At 43.3% G+C, this 14,036-nt stretch overlaps 1 long non-coding RNA gene across 1 annotated transcript; it reads right to left on the bottom strand.

Moving 5' to 3' along the window:
- Window positions 1–860: 860 nt before the first annotated feature.
- Window positions 861–2,431, bottom strand: LOC131381010 (uncharacterized). The gene is made up of 3 exons (XR_009209403.1): window positions 2,335–2,431; window positions 1,630–1,793; window positions 861–963 (listed from the first exon to the last, which is right to left on the bottom strand). It is a non-coding gene; the product is annotated as an uncharacterized LOC131381010 (long non-coding RNA).
- Window positions 2,432–14,036: the final 11,605 nt, after the last annotated feature.

Here is a 14,036-nt window from a genome sequence, read left to right as displayed (position 1 = left end):
ATGTCCGCTACAAAAGTTTTTATTTTCACTGTTGAATTTTTCCATGAGATAGACAGAAATATTGGAAGTACTGGAGCTATTTTTGGAATGAACTGATATTGTATTTGAAACTTCAGTGATGACAATGATATAAAACTGACAGTTTTTAACTTTTGAAGTTTTTTTCTGCTTATGGAGTCACTCCATATGGCTTTCACTTTACCTTTTGTATATGCACAGAAATATTTGGAATAAAAAGTAAGTGAAATTTATTTAGAAGAACAGTCATTTGATGTAAGTAGAAAGTCATGCCTCACAGAATAATACATAAATACATGTTCTGCAGCTGAAAGTGCTAAATCTCATCTCCGGGCATAGTAGTCTTAAAATAATTAACTTTTGAAGTAGACGAGAATGCTTCTTAGGTTTGTCTTCAGGTTTTCACATGGTCAGTGATATCACCATGGCCCTCATGGTGGATGGTAAGTAAGTCTTAACAAATGTTCTTGAGACATAGAAATTCAGTACTTTTTCTTTTATTAATAGCCCCTTTTAAAAAGATCATTGCAGCTGAAGAGTTTATTACAAAATTAAAAAATTACTGAACACCATATTATAAATGACAAAATCACTTTAGTAAGAGCTTTCAGACTACTTTCTATGATACATTCTATGGTGAAACTGTTCAGACCGTACTCTGATATGTAATATAATTTCCCACATTTCCCACTCAATGGTTAGCTGGGAGCCTGGCATCTCTGCATTTAGGCATTTCACAAGGCTGGTCCACCTGGCTTATTCATGAAATCGCCAGCAGAGGGAGGAATGATGACTAGTCTCCTACCACCCGACCCTGGAAGTTTGCGAGTGCTTGGATCTGAGTATCTTTTGTCATGTGGGCTTGTATCTGAGTATCTTTTGTCATGTGGGCAAGCATGCACCCTGCATCCCGTTCTTGAAAGTGAGCTATTAATCACGTTGCCTCTGAAAAGGGTTGGGAAAAGAGAGATGGATTATTGATCATCTTTTGGTTTTAAACCATATGTTAAAGTTAGATCTCTGTTCACTGCCCTGTGTGCCTTACACAAAGCCAAGTAAGAATTATGGCAGAAGCTGGAAGTACAAAGTGAAAGTCTACCAAACCTATCCTGACTTATTTTAATGCAGCTTTAATAAAAATTCTTCAAATGGGACAAATGCTAAACTAGTCCTAGGTCAACAGGCATAAGCCAGTGCTGGCTCAGGGACGAAGAGAATGATATTCACTCTAGTTAAGGAGAAGTAACCTCTTTTCTTTACCATATCTTATCCCTTCACATTTGAAACTTTCTTCTCTGCCCCAAATGGATCTCTTCTCTAAGTCAAGCATGCTTAGTTCTTTCCTCTGTTCATCATGTGAGGTGGATCCCTCCATTGTCCCCTTCTTGGGTGAAGGGTAGGACTACTCAGTGTCCAGACTTTGACGTCGTTTGATGAACTGTTCAACTAGTTGTTTCTACCTGTGTGGATTAGCTTCTCTAGCTCTGCCCTTTGACATGATGGGCTTAAGAGGGGTTTATAGGAAAAGAAATTGAGGGACCAAATAGGCAACCATTTCGTGTTCCCAATTCTACCTGGAGAACAAGTGTGATCCCATCCTGTTCATTTTACCTCTATCCTGCACTGTCTTCTTCATCTGCTTCCTCCATGACATTTCAGAGCTCTCTGTGCATCTGGGTCTGTCTCACGTTATGTAAAAGTAGGTGTAGAGGCCACTGAGTCTGCTTTCTTTATCTAATCACAGTGGTCTAGCTCACCTTCATGCTTCCTTTAACCTAGGGATAGGTATACTTATCACATTCTGTATTTTTTTTTTTTTTTCAAGACTTGACCTCCCAGGCTTAAGTGAGTCTCCTGCCTCAGCTTTCCAAGCAGCTGGCACTACAGATGTGCACCATGATGTCTGGCTAATTTTTTGTATTTTTGTAGAGATAGAGTTTCATCATGTTGCCCAGGCTGGTCTCAAACTCCTAGGCTCAAGCCATCCATCTGCCTCAGCCTCCCAAAGTGCTGGGACTACAGGCATGAGCCACCATGCCTGGCCCTTTGTTGTTCTTATAGAACTCATGTATTACTGTAAATGAGCACCCTTCTAATGATACAGAAAGAGGAGATATACTTTGTTCTAGAAACAGAATTAAAATAATTTCTTAGATTTCTTCTATGGCTTATTTCCACAAAATGTGATCCACGCCCTTATGGAACTACTGGTTGCTCTTTAACTTAGATACCTGTTGTGTGAACCATCAGGCATGAGGAACATACTAGTTCTCTAATCTCCTGCTAGAGATGCTTCCCTAGATCTCCTTTCCATACCTCATCTGTGTTCGTTACATTCTCCCCACATTGCTCCAGGCAGAAGGTGAAAACATCGGAGCAGGAGATAGCAAGGAGGTGAGCGCAAGACTGGACAACTTCACAAAGTGATTAGACAGAGCAGAAGACTGTAGAAGGTGGTGAAAGTGATTCCTGTCCCACTCTTCACCCATAAAAATGGTGCGGAACTTAGATTTGTCAGTAGGATCATAGAATGCTGCTATTACTGATCAGAATCTTTGCAGTCATATGGTTCCAATCCCTTCATTTCATAAAAGAGAAAGAAGAAGTTGAAGGAGGCATCAGTCTGGGAGTAGAATATGGGTCTCTTAATTCTGTTCATCACGATATCTTCTTATTCATGAGTGCCTGGCATAGCAAAAGCTGGGGGGCAGAGGAGAAAAGACTAGGAGTATTGGAAAGAGTATTGTTTTGGGAGTCAGAAAATTTATGTTCTAGTACCAGCTCTGCCATCAAATATCTGTGTAATTTTAGGGAGTCAATTTCCCTTTCTTAACATTACTGTTCTCATTTATAAATTGATAATATCTAAAGTCTCTTTCATTTCTAAATCTCCACTGAATTGCTGCTTTCCTTCTAGCATTCACTAAGATTTACTTTTAGCTAGATCCTATTCTAAATACATAATCATATTTAACCTGTAAGGAATTTTGAGGTACATTCTGTTACTGTTCTATTTTACAGATGAGGAACCTGGAAAGCAGAGAGGTTAAGTAACTTGCTCCAAGTCATGGGACTAATAAATGGAAGATGAAACATGACTCCAAAGCCCACTCAGTGGGTGAAAGATAAATGTGTGTGTGTGTGTGTGTGTGTGCACGCACAAATGAAGGAGCTTCTGAATCTGCAATACTCACTGAGGGGGGTGTCCAGTAATAAACAGCTGAGAAATATCGGCTTGAGTCCTACAAGCCTGTGTAAGATATATATTTTGGATACATTTATGGACTGCTGATGCCAATTGAAGTCTTTGTGCAAATTGTCAAAAATGAAAGCGTTTTCTTATTGAGCAACCAGGCACAAGTGGCATAGCTCTTAATTCTTAGATCTCAGAACACTTACCAATCACTCTGGCTTCATAAAATGCTTTTGTTCACCTTGGCTTGCAGTCACATTTCCCTGATTCCTTCTTTGAGTTAAAATATTTTTCTCTACTCTTCTGAAAAAGAGGCTAAAAATAACAGACAATATTATAACAGGCAATTCATAATCAGAGAATTGATTTAAGACCTATTATGACAGGTAAGCAAAAGTGAAATTTTAATGAGGGTTTGGAACAACACTTTTTCCTCTTTGATTCCTCAAATGACTGATGGTTTGTCATTTTTAAAAGGGCTTATATTTTGCACTGTCAATATGTTAGGTATATAATGCCATATATTCTCTCCTATGAGGTGGTTTCTCAAATAGAACATACCTGAAGTTTTCCATCTCCCAAGGAAAAGTGCTCATAGCATTACTTCTTTTTTTTTATTAATTTTTTTTGCACACAAAAACAATAAACATTTTCTGAAAATACATACAAACAAAAAGATGCGTATCAAACATATTAGGAAGGTTGCACATGGGAAGTCGGGGAATAGAAATGGGGGGTGAGAGTTAAAATAAATGAGAGAGGGACTTTATATGGATCAGTGATAATAACTCAATCCTCAATTTGACAAAGAAGAGGGAGAAGGAAGAGGAAGAAAAAGAAAGTGGGATAAAGGATCAGAAAGGGAGGAAAATAGAAAAAATTAGAGTATGACTCCAGGGTAGACCTGTTTTGTTGTCACTGAGTTGGTTGGTTGGTTTGTCTGTTGTATTTTTCATGTTTCGCCAAGTTGGCCAGACTGGTCTCCAACTCCTAGCCCGAAGTGATCAACCCGCCTCGCCCCCCAGAGTGCCGGGACCACAGGCGTGAGCCACCACGTCCAGCCCCCACATTGCTTCTGGCCTCCATGGTAGACCTCCCAGACGGAGCGGCCAGGCAGAGGCGTTCCTCACTTCTTCCCAGACAGGGGGCGGCCGGGCAGAGGCGCTCCTCACTTCCCAGACGGGGCGGCCAGGCAGAGACGCTCCTCACTTCTTCCCAGACGATAGGTGGCCGGGCAGAGGCGCTCCTCACTTCCCAGACGATGGGTGGCTGGGCAGGGGCGCTCCTCACTTCCCAGATGATGGGTGGCTGGGCAGGGGCGCTCCTCTCTTCCCAGACGGGGCGGCCGGCAGAGGCGATCCTCACTTCTTCCCGGACGGGGAGGTCGGGCAGAGGCGCTCCTCACTTCCCAGACGGGGCGGCCGGGCCGAGGCGCTCCTCACTTCCCCCCGGACGGGGCGGCCGGGCAGAGGCGCTCCTCACTTCTTCCCGGACTGGGTGGCCGGGCAGAGGCGCTCCTCACCTCCCAGACAATAGGTGGCCGGGCAGAGGCGCTCCTCACTTCCCAGACGATGGGTGGCCGGGCAGAGGCGCTCCTCACTTCCCAGACGATGGGTGGCCAGGCAGAGGCGCTCCTCACTTCCCAGACGATGGGTGGCCAGGCAGAGGCGCTCCTCACTTCCCAGACGATGGGTGGCCGGGCAGAGGTGCTTCTCACCTCCCAGATGGTAGGTGGCCGGGCAGAGGCGCTCCTCACCTCCCAGACAATGGGTGGCCGGGCAGAGGCGCTCCTCACTTCCCAGACGATGGGTGGCCGGGCAGAGGCCCTCACTTCCCAGACGGGGCGGCCGGGCAGAGGCGCTCCTCACTTCCCAGACGATGGGTGGCCAGGCAGAGGCGCTCCTCACTTCCCAGATGATGGGTGGCCGGGCAGAGGTGCTCCTCACTTCCCAGACGATGGGTGGCCGGGCAGAGGTGCTCCTCACTTCCCAGACGGGGCGGCTGGGCAGAGGCGCTCCTCACTTCCCAGATGGTGGGTGGCCGGGCAGAGGCGCTCCTCACTTCCCAGACGGGGCGGCCGGGCAGAGGCGCTCCTCACTTCCCAGACGATGGGTGGCCAGGCAGAGGCGCTCCTCACTTCCCAGATGATGGGTGGCCGGGCAGAGGTGCTCCTCACTTCCCAGACGATGGGTGGCCGGGCAGAGGCGCTCCTCACTTCCCAGATGGGGCGGCCAGGCAGAGACGCTCCTCACTTCTTCCCAGATGATAGGTGGCGAGCAGAGGCGCTCCTCACTTCCCAGACGATGGGTGGCCGGGCAGAGGCGCTCCTCACTTCCCAGACGGGGCGGCCGGGCAGAGGCGCTTCTCACCTCCCAGACGATGGGTGGCCGGGCAGAGGCGCTCCTCACTTCCCAGATGGGGAGGCCGGGCAGAGGGGCGGCCGGGCAGAGACGCTCCCCACCTCCCAGACGGGGCAGGGGCTGCAATCCCAGCACCCTGGTAGGCCAAGGCAGGCGGCTGGGAGGCGGAGGCTGCTGCGAGCCCAGACCACGCCACCGCACTCCAGCCCGGCAACACCGAGCACCGGGTGAGCGAGACTCCGTCTGCAGTCCCAGCACCTCGGGAGGCTGAGGCGGGCAGAGCACTCAGTGTCAGGAGCTGGCGACCAGGGTGGCCAACATGGCGAACGCGCGCCTGCAGCCAAAGGAGAAAAAGCAGGCAGCGGTGGCGCGCGCCGGCAGTCCCAGGCAGTCCGTGGCGTGGGCAGCAGCGAGCCGAGTAGATTGCAGCCGGGGCCACAGAGGGAAAGAAGGAAGGAAGGAAGGAAGGAAGGGCATAGCATTACTTCTTGAAATGCATAGTTCTTCTAAAACAGTAATCTTCAAAATCTTTTGCTTTATTGAGAAATAATTTACATACAGTAAAACGCACAGACCTTAAGTTCAACGACTTCTGACAAATATATGCACCCATATATATCATTATTGAAATTGAGATACAAAACATTTCTATTATCCTCAAAATTTTCTGTGTGTCCTTTTTAGTCAAATTCTCTCACTAAAGACAACCACTATAGATATGGTGTTTTTTTTTGTTTTTTTTTTTTGTTTTTTGTTTTTTGCATTGTCTTCAGCTTCACTTAAATGAAAGAATACAATATTTACTTTTCTTACTGACTTTTTTTTTTTCCCATTCAACATACTGTTTTTAGCTTCACACAGGTAACACATCACAAGGTGGTGAGTTATCACAGTCATGGACGGGGTGCCAGAGAAGCAGCAGATGGTGCACAAAACCACCTGTGTGGGTTAGGCAAGGTCTCCTAGAGGAAGTGATGCTGAGTTGATCCCTGAAGACAGGTAGTACTTCAGGAGGTGGGCCTTTGGGAAGAATCCTTTATCTGTCTTCTGACCTACACATATATGTCAGCACTGAGGCCTAGGGCAGAAGAGGTGCCATTAAAGGTGGGGAAAATGGGAGAGAGAGCAGATAGGTTTTCCCATCATACACCTGTGCCTGATATTAACCCAGGTGAAAATGAAGCAGGCTGTGTGAGGTAGGCACATAAAAGATGCAGAATCCACAGGGTGCCAACTTCCGATGAGAGGAATTTCAGGGTCCTTGAGGCCTGGGAGGCCCTGACACCACTGAGTGCCATTGCTCTGCACTAGGGCTGCTCTCCGGATTCAGTGCATCTTTGAACATGGCTGCACAGGATCACTGATTATGCCGTTGAAAGGTGTGTTAAGCAATTTTCTAGTTCTCTAATTTTAGAGCGGAAGAAACTGAGTGACTCGCCCAATGCTACACCATTGAGTGGGGACTGGTGTGCATGCTTTCTTGGCTAGCAGTCTGGACTGAGAGTGACAGTGATAAAGGCAAATGACTAGCCATTTGGTCTGTGGCACTTCTGGAGAATGAAGGAGGGTGGGAAAGGGGCTGGATTTTGTCAATACTTAGGTGTTGAGGAGGGTGAATCTGGCAGGGACCACACATCAGCATCAGCAATACATTGCCATTATCTTTCATTTTCACAATTGTGCTTAGTGTGGGCAGAGGTGGATCTTTGGGATCTTGACTACTCTTTTCATCTGGCTTAAAGCCTTTACCTCCAAATGGTGAACACTTCTCTGGAGCCCTGTATCAGCCTGGTTCCAGGCTGCTGCAGGTTTCTCCTCCTAGGTATTCCAGGGAGCTAATGCTACATTGAGGAGGCAGTGCTTCTGTGAGCCTTACACCTCCCTGGTAAGGTTTATTGTTTAGACTCTTCCTCTGAGCTGACATTCTGTGAGAGTAACAACATTGGGAAGATAGAATCCTAGCATTTTAGAGCTGGAATCTAGGCCATGTGAAAGTGATATAAATAAAAAGAGAAGAGGCTATATACATTTACAAACTGGGACACTCAAGGTACATTTGGGAAGGACCTGGTTTGCTTTTTGTTTGTTGGGCTAGAAATCCCTCTTCTCCCTCCCTTCATTCTTCACCACCCCAATGAGATATATGCTTGGATGGTATTTTATAAACAATAACAAATGACAAGAATAGAGTTGTATAGAAAGCCAAAATATAACAGTAAAGTACAGAAGATATAAGCTTATTTCTCTTTCTGATCAAGTCTGGGTGGCTGGTTCAGAGGTATGCCACTCCATGGCGTCAGACACCCAGGCTTCTGCTATCTTGTTGTTTGACCATGTGTGACTGCAACGTCGAGATCCAAGATGCCAGGCTTGTATTCTAAGTTGCAGGAGAAAGAGACAAAGAACAAGCAAAGGGCACCCTCACACGCTTTCTCTTAAGGATAGTGAATGACAACTACCGCCTGACTGCTATCTGCTTTCCATGGCCATGATAGTCACAGGCCAAGACTCCACTGAAAGGGAGCCTGGGAAATGCAGCATTTATTTCAGGTAGCCCAGTGCCTAGCTAAAAATTGGGAGCCCTTACAGCAATCATCAGCCACATGTACCTGATGTCACATGATCCTCACATTAGCTCAGTCAGCTGGACATTGTTGACCTCTTTTTACAAATAAGGAAAGCAAACATCAAGGAGGCCATGCAGGAGGTGCCTGAAGCTGAGCCCAGGTTTTCTGATTATTAATACTGCATCCATCCCAAATGGGATTCATGGCCCCTAATGCTTAGCAAGTGCTTCACACGTAGTAACTACTCAGTAAATGATAGTTATTTTTATTTCTGCAACCATACATGGTATAAAACAGACCTCTTCTCTTGGTTTGGATTATCTTAGGCCTCTTTTTAGTTCCTGGGGTCCCAGTCTTCTGTAGTATGTACCTCTCTCATATCGCAGGGTAATTTCAGCCCTATGACAACAGCATTTCTCTCCCAGATGGAACAGTCTACTTAAATATTTGAATTGCTTGGATCTGCATTGCTTTCCAAAGTGAATCAAGCCAATAGTGTATGAAGGGCAAAAGATACACCCAAATCTTAATAATTAGATGGGTTTTCTCATTTTGGTCTCGTTAGTCAACTCAGTGCAGTACAATTAAATCAGGAGAGAGGAGACATTCAGGCAAATGGCTTCTCTTCCAGCCTCCAGCCTCTCTCTCCTGCGCTGGAACATTGTGGGATGAGAGATTTTCTTTCTTTCTGCCTGAGGTAGCCAATGTGCAGAAGCTTAATAGAGTTGTATGAGTTTTGTTTTCATGGGACCAAAGGTTATGAGATTATATTAGGAAAAGGATTAATACAGGTGGTGAAATTATTGAACTAATCGACTGATTAAGTCATGTAAATCTGGCCTTAGAGGTGGCTCATAGCAATGGAGTGTCATGTGAACTATACTATCTCTTTATTTTACTTTTTAAAATAACCTTTTCCTATGCCCGAGAATGCACCATGGACACCAAATTTAATATTAATTCTCTACAATTCGAATGTATTGTCTTATACTCGTTAATCTTATAGCCACTTAGATATTATCTGACTAAAAGAAAGGTCTTGAAGTTTGTATATATTTAAAAAGCCATTTTATATGGTTATAACATTTTTCTCACCATAAGATTTTCTTTCCTCTTTATTGCCCGTTTATGGCTTAGCAAAGAAAATAGAAGTCTAAGAGTGTTTTGAACAAAAAAGAACATGAGTATATGAATGGAATATCTATTTATTGCATTGAATCATTCACCTCTACCTCCCAAAATATTTTGCCAAGAAGTATGTTATTCCAAACCTCAATTAGTAAAGCTACTTCTGAAAGCCTCAGCCATTGCTTTACACAGACAGTGGGAATATGCAGATGAGAGCACAGTCTCTGTGAGAGCTGGTGTAGAATGGTGGTGAAGACTCTGGCCCTGGCCCCAGCCTGGCTGCATTTGAATCTCAGCTCCTCCACTTGCCAGCCATGTCACCTTTACTTAATTTCCCCATGTCTCAAATTACTATCTGTAAATTAGGGTTGACAATAATAATAGTTAACTTGCAGGGTTTTGAGAATTAAAAATAAACCTGTATTATATTTTACAGTGCCTGACACAAAATAAATGCAAACATCAAGAGCTTGCTATAATTATTTGGCATTCTTCTCTAAGGCATGGTTTTTACCTGATGTGAACATTAGTGAAAGACATACAGCACCCCTAAGATGGCCTGAGAGATATACAGCATCCCGCTAAACGGCCTGAAGTAGTCGCTAGTTGTGCCATTTATCTCTCAGGATGGCTCATGTGAATGGAGACCGGGGTGGTGTTGCCACCAATGAGGGCTTTGGAGTCAAACGGCTCAGGAATTAAATCTCGGCTCTGCCACTTGTAAGCTGCGTGACCTTGAGCAGATCACTTACCCCTTCTGAGCCATGGAAGGGATCACCGGGGGGATTGAAGAGGATAAGATGGGAAGCACTTTGCACTTTACCTGGTCCATGGTAAGTGCTCAATAAAAGGTAGGTTTTTATTATTGTGGCTAAGTCCTAGAAGGAGACAATCCAAAAGATCTGAGTAAAAATGAGTACAATATTTTTTCCCTGTTATTTCTGTATTTTCTCTGAGTGTAAGGTTAAAAAATACCCAAACAAATCCTTTGCTGAAATAATGTCTTAAAAAGTTACTAATGGTAATTGCATGTTAGCTAGTTAAATTCAATCATTCAGAGTATGCGGGAAACCTTTTGACAAATTAGACCAAATTACAGCTGAAGTATAAGAACGTGAACATTCCAGTTCACAGCATGTTCAAAAATATCATTATAGGGCTGTGTCTATGCACATACAATTAAAAAATCTGCATTTTCTTAGTCACCAGTTTGATGAAATTATTTCGCTTTTCAAACAGTTGACTCGTTACCATGTTACTCAAACTAAGGTATAAATTAAGCTATATACATATTTAAATACAAAAATCACTGTTGTGGATAATTTGTCTGCAATTTTATGTGTCACACTGGTAAACTATTGTGAGGTGAGAACATAATTACATGTACAGTATTGTATACAGCTGTCTTGTAGCTGTAACAACCACTATATTTTGCATATGGTATTACATTAACAAATATTGATTGCATTTAACATGCGAAGTAGCTTGATAAACTCAGAAGGAACCTAAAGGCAATTCTCCCAAAACTTGCCTTAAATAAATGGCTTTTTATTTTAACCCAGTTCAAACAATTACTCAATAGCGAAATAAGCTCTCTCTGATAGTTTTTCACATGATGTGAAAAGGGATGGAGAAAGCAATTGATCTCCAACAGCTTGGGAACAAAGCTCTGGCCCTCTCCTCTGCCCTTGGCTCCCCTGGGTACCCACAGGCTCTGGGGCTCCATTATTCCTGCTACAGAAAGTACATCAACTTCATGGAGAAACCACTTGGTCCCTCTCAGTGGCTCCCTGTAGGTTGCTGGTCATCTGGGACAGACATTAGGGGCAAGATTTTGCCAGTCCATCTAGGCTGTTCAATGAATGCTAACTATCCTAAGAAGACTTTATTAGAGAGTTCCTGGTTTTCAATATTTGTTTCATTGTAAGTCTTTCTACATGAAAATTATAAAAATAAAACAGATTTAAGAGATTTATTGTAAAAATATATTAAAAAATGAATGTAAATAGTACCCACAATCACACCTTTAATTCATAAATAGTATATCATAGTGTATATCTTATTATGAGGACTTTAAAAAAACATATGGTCTTGGAACTAAGAGAAAACCTGAAATGGTACCATATTGCTTTAAATGAAAAATGCTTTCCAGGCACAGTGGCTCATGATTGTCATCCCAATAATTTGCAGCACTTTGGGAGGCTGAGGTGGAGGATCTCTTGAACCCAGGAGTTGAAGACAAGCCTAGGCAACATAGTGAGACCCTGTCTCTACAAAAAATAAAAAAATTAGCCAGGCGTGGTGGCACACGTGCCTGTGGTCTCAGCTATTCTGGAGGCTGAGGTAGGAGGATGGCTTGAGCCCAGGAGGTCAAGGCTGCAATGAACCGTGCTTGCACCACTGCACTCTAGCCTGGACAACAGAGACAGACCCTATCTCAGCTAAAAAAAAAAAAAAAAAAAAGCTGGAACTGAGTTCTTAGGATTAACTGGTCTTCAGTTCCAGCCTTTTCTGTACCTCAGTCCCATGCACTACTTGCCACATATTGCATTCCCCACCTCACTGTTTCCCAGTCAGCATTTTAAGTTTAAATCTAACTTGCTACCATAACACAATAATAGTTACCATTTATTGTTAGCTAACTATATACTAAGCACTACGTTAGGCTTTCTGACATTTCATTCTTACAACTACTCTACAAGGCAGGTATCCTCATTTCACAGATTAACAAAAGATTAGGTGTAGTGAAGTGATGAACTTGTCCAAAGTCACATGTTAAGTGGCAGAGTGAGAAAATCAAACTCATGCCTGACATTTAAAGCCTTTTTCCATCTGGATCCTGTTAGGAAACTCCTCACTCTGTCCCTATAAGTCTATTTACTGTTCTCCAACCTCTCCATCAGGATTTTGTGTATATGCTACCACTCAGTAAGATCCAGTTAAGTCCATCTTCACTCATTTACCCATCCATCCATTCATTTAACATTGCTTGCATACTGCAGGCACTGTGCTAGATGCCACTAGGAATCATTTCCCAGTCTATGCTGACTGTTTCCTGATTGCCATATCATCTATTGTATATTTATCTTCCTCTAGATTATAAACCAATTGTTCTGAACTAGCGGTGGTGCTGTCACTTTAGAGAACACTGGAAAATGTATGGCAGTGTTTGTTATTATAATGACTATCATGTATATTATAATGAGGTGCCACTGGCATTTAGTGTCCAGAGGCCTGGAGTATTAAATATTGCCCAACGTGTGGGATAGGCCTGCACAATGGAAAATTGTTTCACCCAAATGGCTATAGTACCCTCCTTCGGAAACACAGTTGCAAACGGATCTAGGGCAAAATCTTTTTATAAACTTTCTGTATCTTTATCAAGCCTGGTATCCTGCTTATAGAGAGTGTTGGTTAGCTGAAATGATGACGTTCTTTTCATTAACTAAAAATTTTAAGCAGCATTTTCAGAGAGAGATTCTTTAATTGGAGATGTGGAATGTGATGTTTTCTAAGATTTATTTAGATAAAAGAAAATCACGTTTTCTAAAACAAATGGAAACCCCTCTCCGCATATGTGAAATCTTGATGTTATAGGAGTACAAAAACTCCTTCCTTGACTCATGAATCATTCCCCCATAATATTTCCATAAATTTCTTAAATAAGCTGGTAGAGTTCACTGCTGTTACTAGAGTTACATCTACTTGTTTTCTAGGCCATGAACCAGAAGTACGACCCCTTTAAGATTCAATAACTTTAAGCAGATTAATGAGATGATAAAAGATAGTTAAGAGAAACTATATATTCATCTGTAGTGGACATTTGTCATTTTTATTTGGTCGTCTAGTATCTAATCTCCCTTCTTATTTTTGGAGAATCCCTCATTAGATGTAGTCTTGGTGGGAGACAGGATTTCCATTACACCATTCTTGGATGCCAGGACATGAGCACATGAATTTGGCATGGGCAATCAGATATTGTGGCCTAGGACTCTGGCTCTCAAGTGACTAAAAGGATAAATAGACAGCTAGAATTTATTCATGGCAGTAGGAAGCAATGCATTATGTTAATGATGGTAGTGCTCTTAGGTACCCCAGCTGACTGTTCTTCCTTAAAGATATTGTTTCTTCTTCTTTGTCATCCAGAGCTTCCCGGGTTACAGTGGCAGAGACTGCCAATTCTCCCACATCCATTCCCCTTTTTTCCTTTTTGAAACAGACTTCATACACCCCAAATATTAGCTGGGTATTTAGCTACCTAGTTAGTGACTAGATTTTTCTGGCTCCCTTGCAGCTAGGGGTGACCATGTGACTATTTTCGGCCAGTTAGCTGTAAGTAGAAGTAATGTGAATAACTTTTAGGTCCCATCTTTAAAAGGAAGTGGTTTACTCTTTACTTCCTCTTCTTCTTTCCATGGGCTGGAGCCTGGATGTGATGCTGGTGACGCAGCCAGGCAAATGAAAACAACATCTTAGACAATGAAAAGACAGGTGGAAGGGACCAAGGGAAGAACAGCCCACACCCTTTGCACCCTTTCTCCTGACATAATCCAGAAGTGAATCTTCTTTTTATTATTATTATTATTATTATTATACTTTAAATTTTAGGGTACATGTGCACAACATGCAGGTTTGTTACATATGTATACATGTGCCATGTTGTTGTGCTGCACCCATTAACTCGTCATTTAGCATTAGGTGTATCTCCTAATGCTATCCCTCCCCCCTCCCCTCACCCCACAACAGTCCCCAGTGTGTGATGTTTCCCTT

Source organism: Hylobates moloch, unplaced genomic scaffold (genome assembly GCF_009828535.3).
Source record: "Hylobates moloch isolate HMO894 unplaced genomic scaffold, HMol_V3 SCAFFOLD_13, whole genome shotgun sequence".
In the NCBI taxonomy this organism is placed as follows: Eukaryota; Metazoa; Chordata; class Mammalia; order Primates; family Hylobatidae; genus Hylobates; species Hylobates moloch.
Note: the sequence above shows the minus strand (reverse complement) of the source record. Positions and strands in the feature narration are given on the sequence as shown.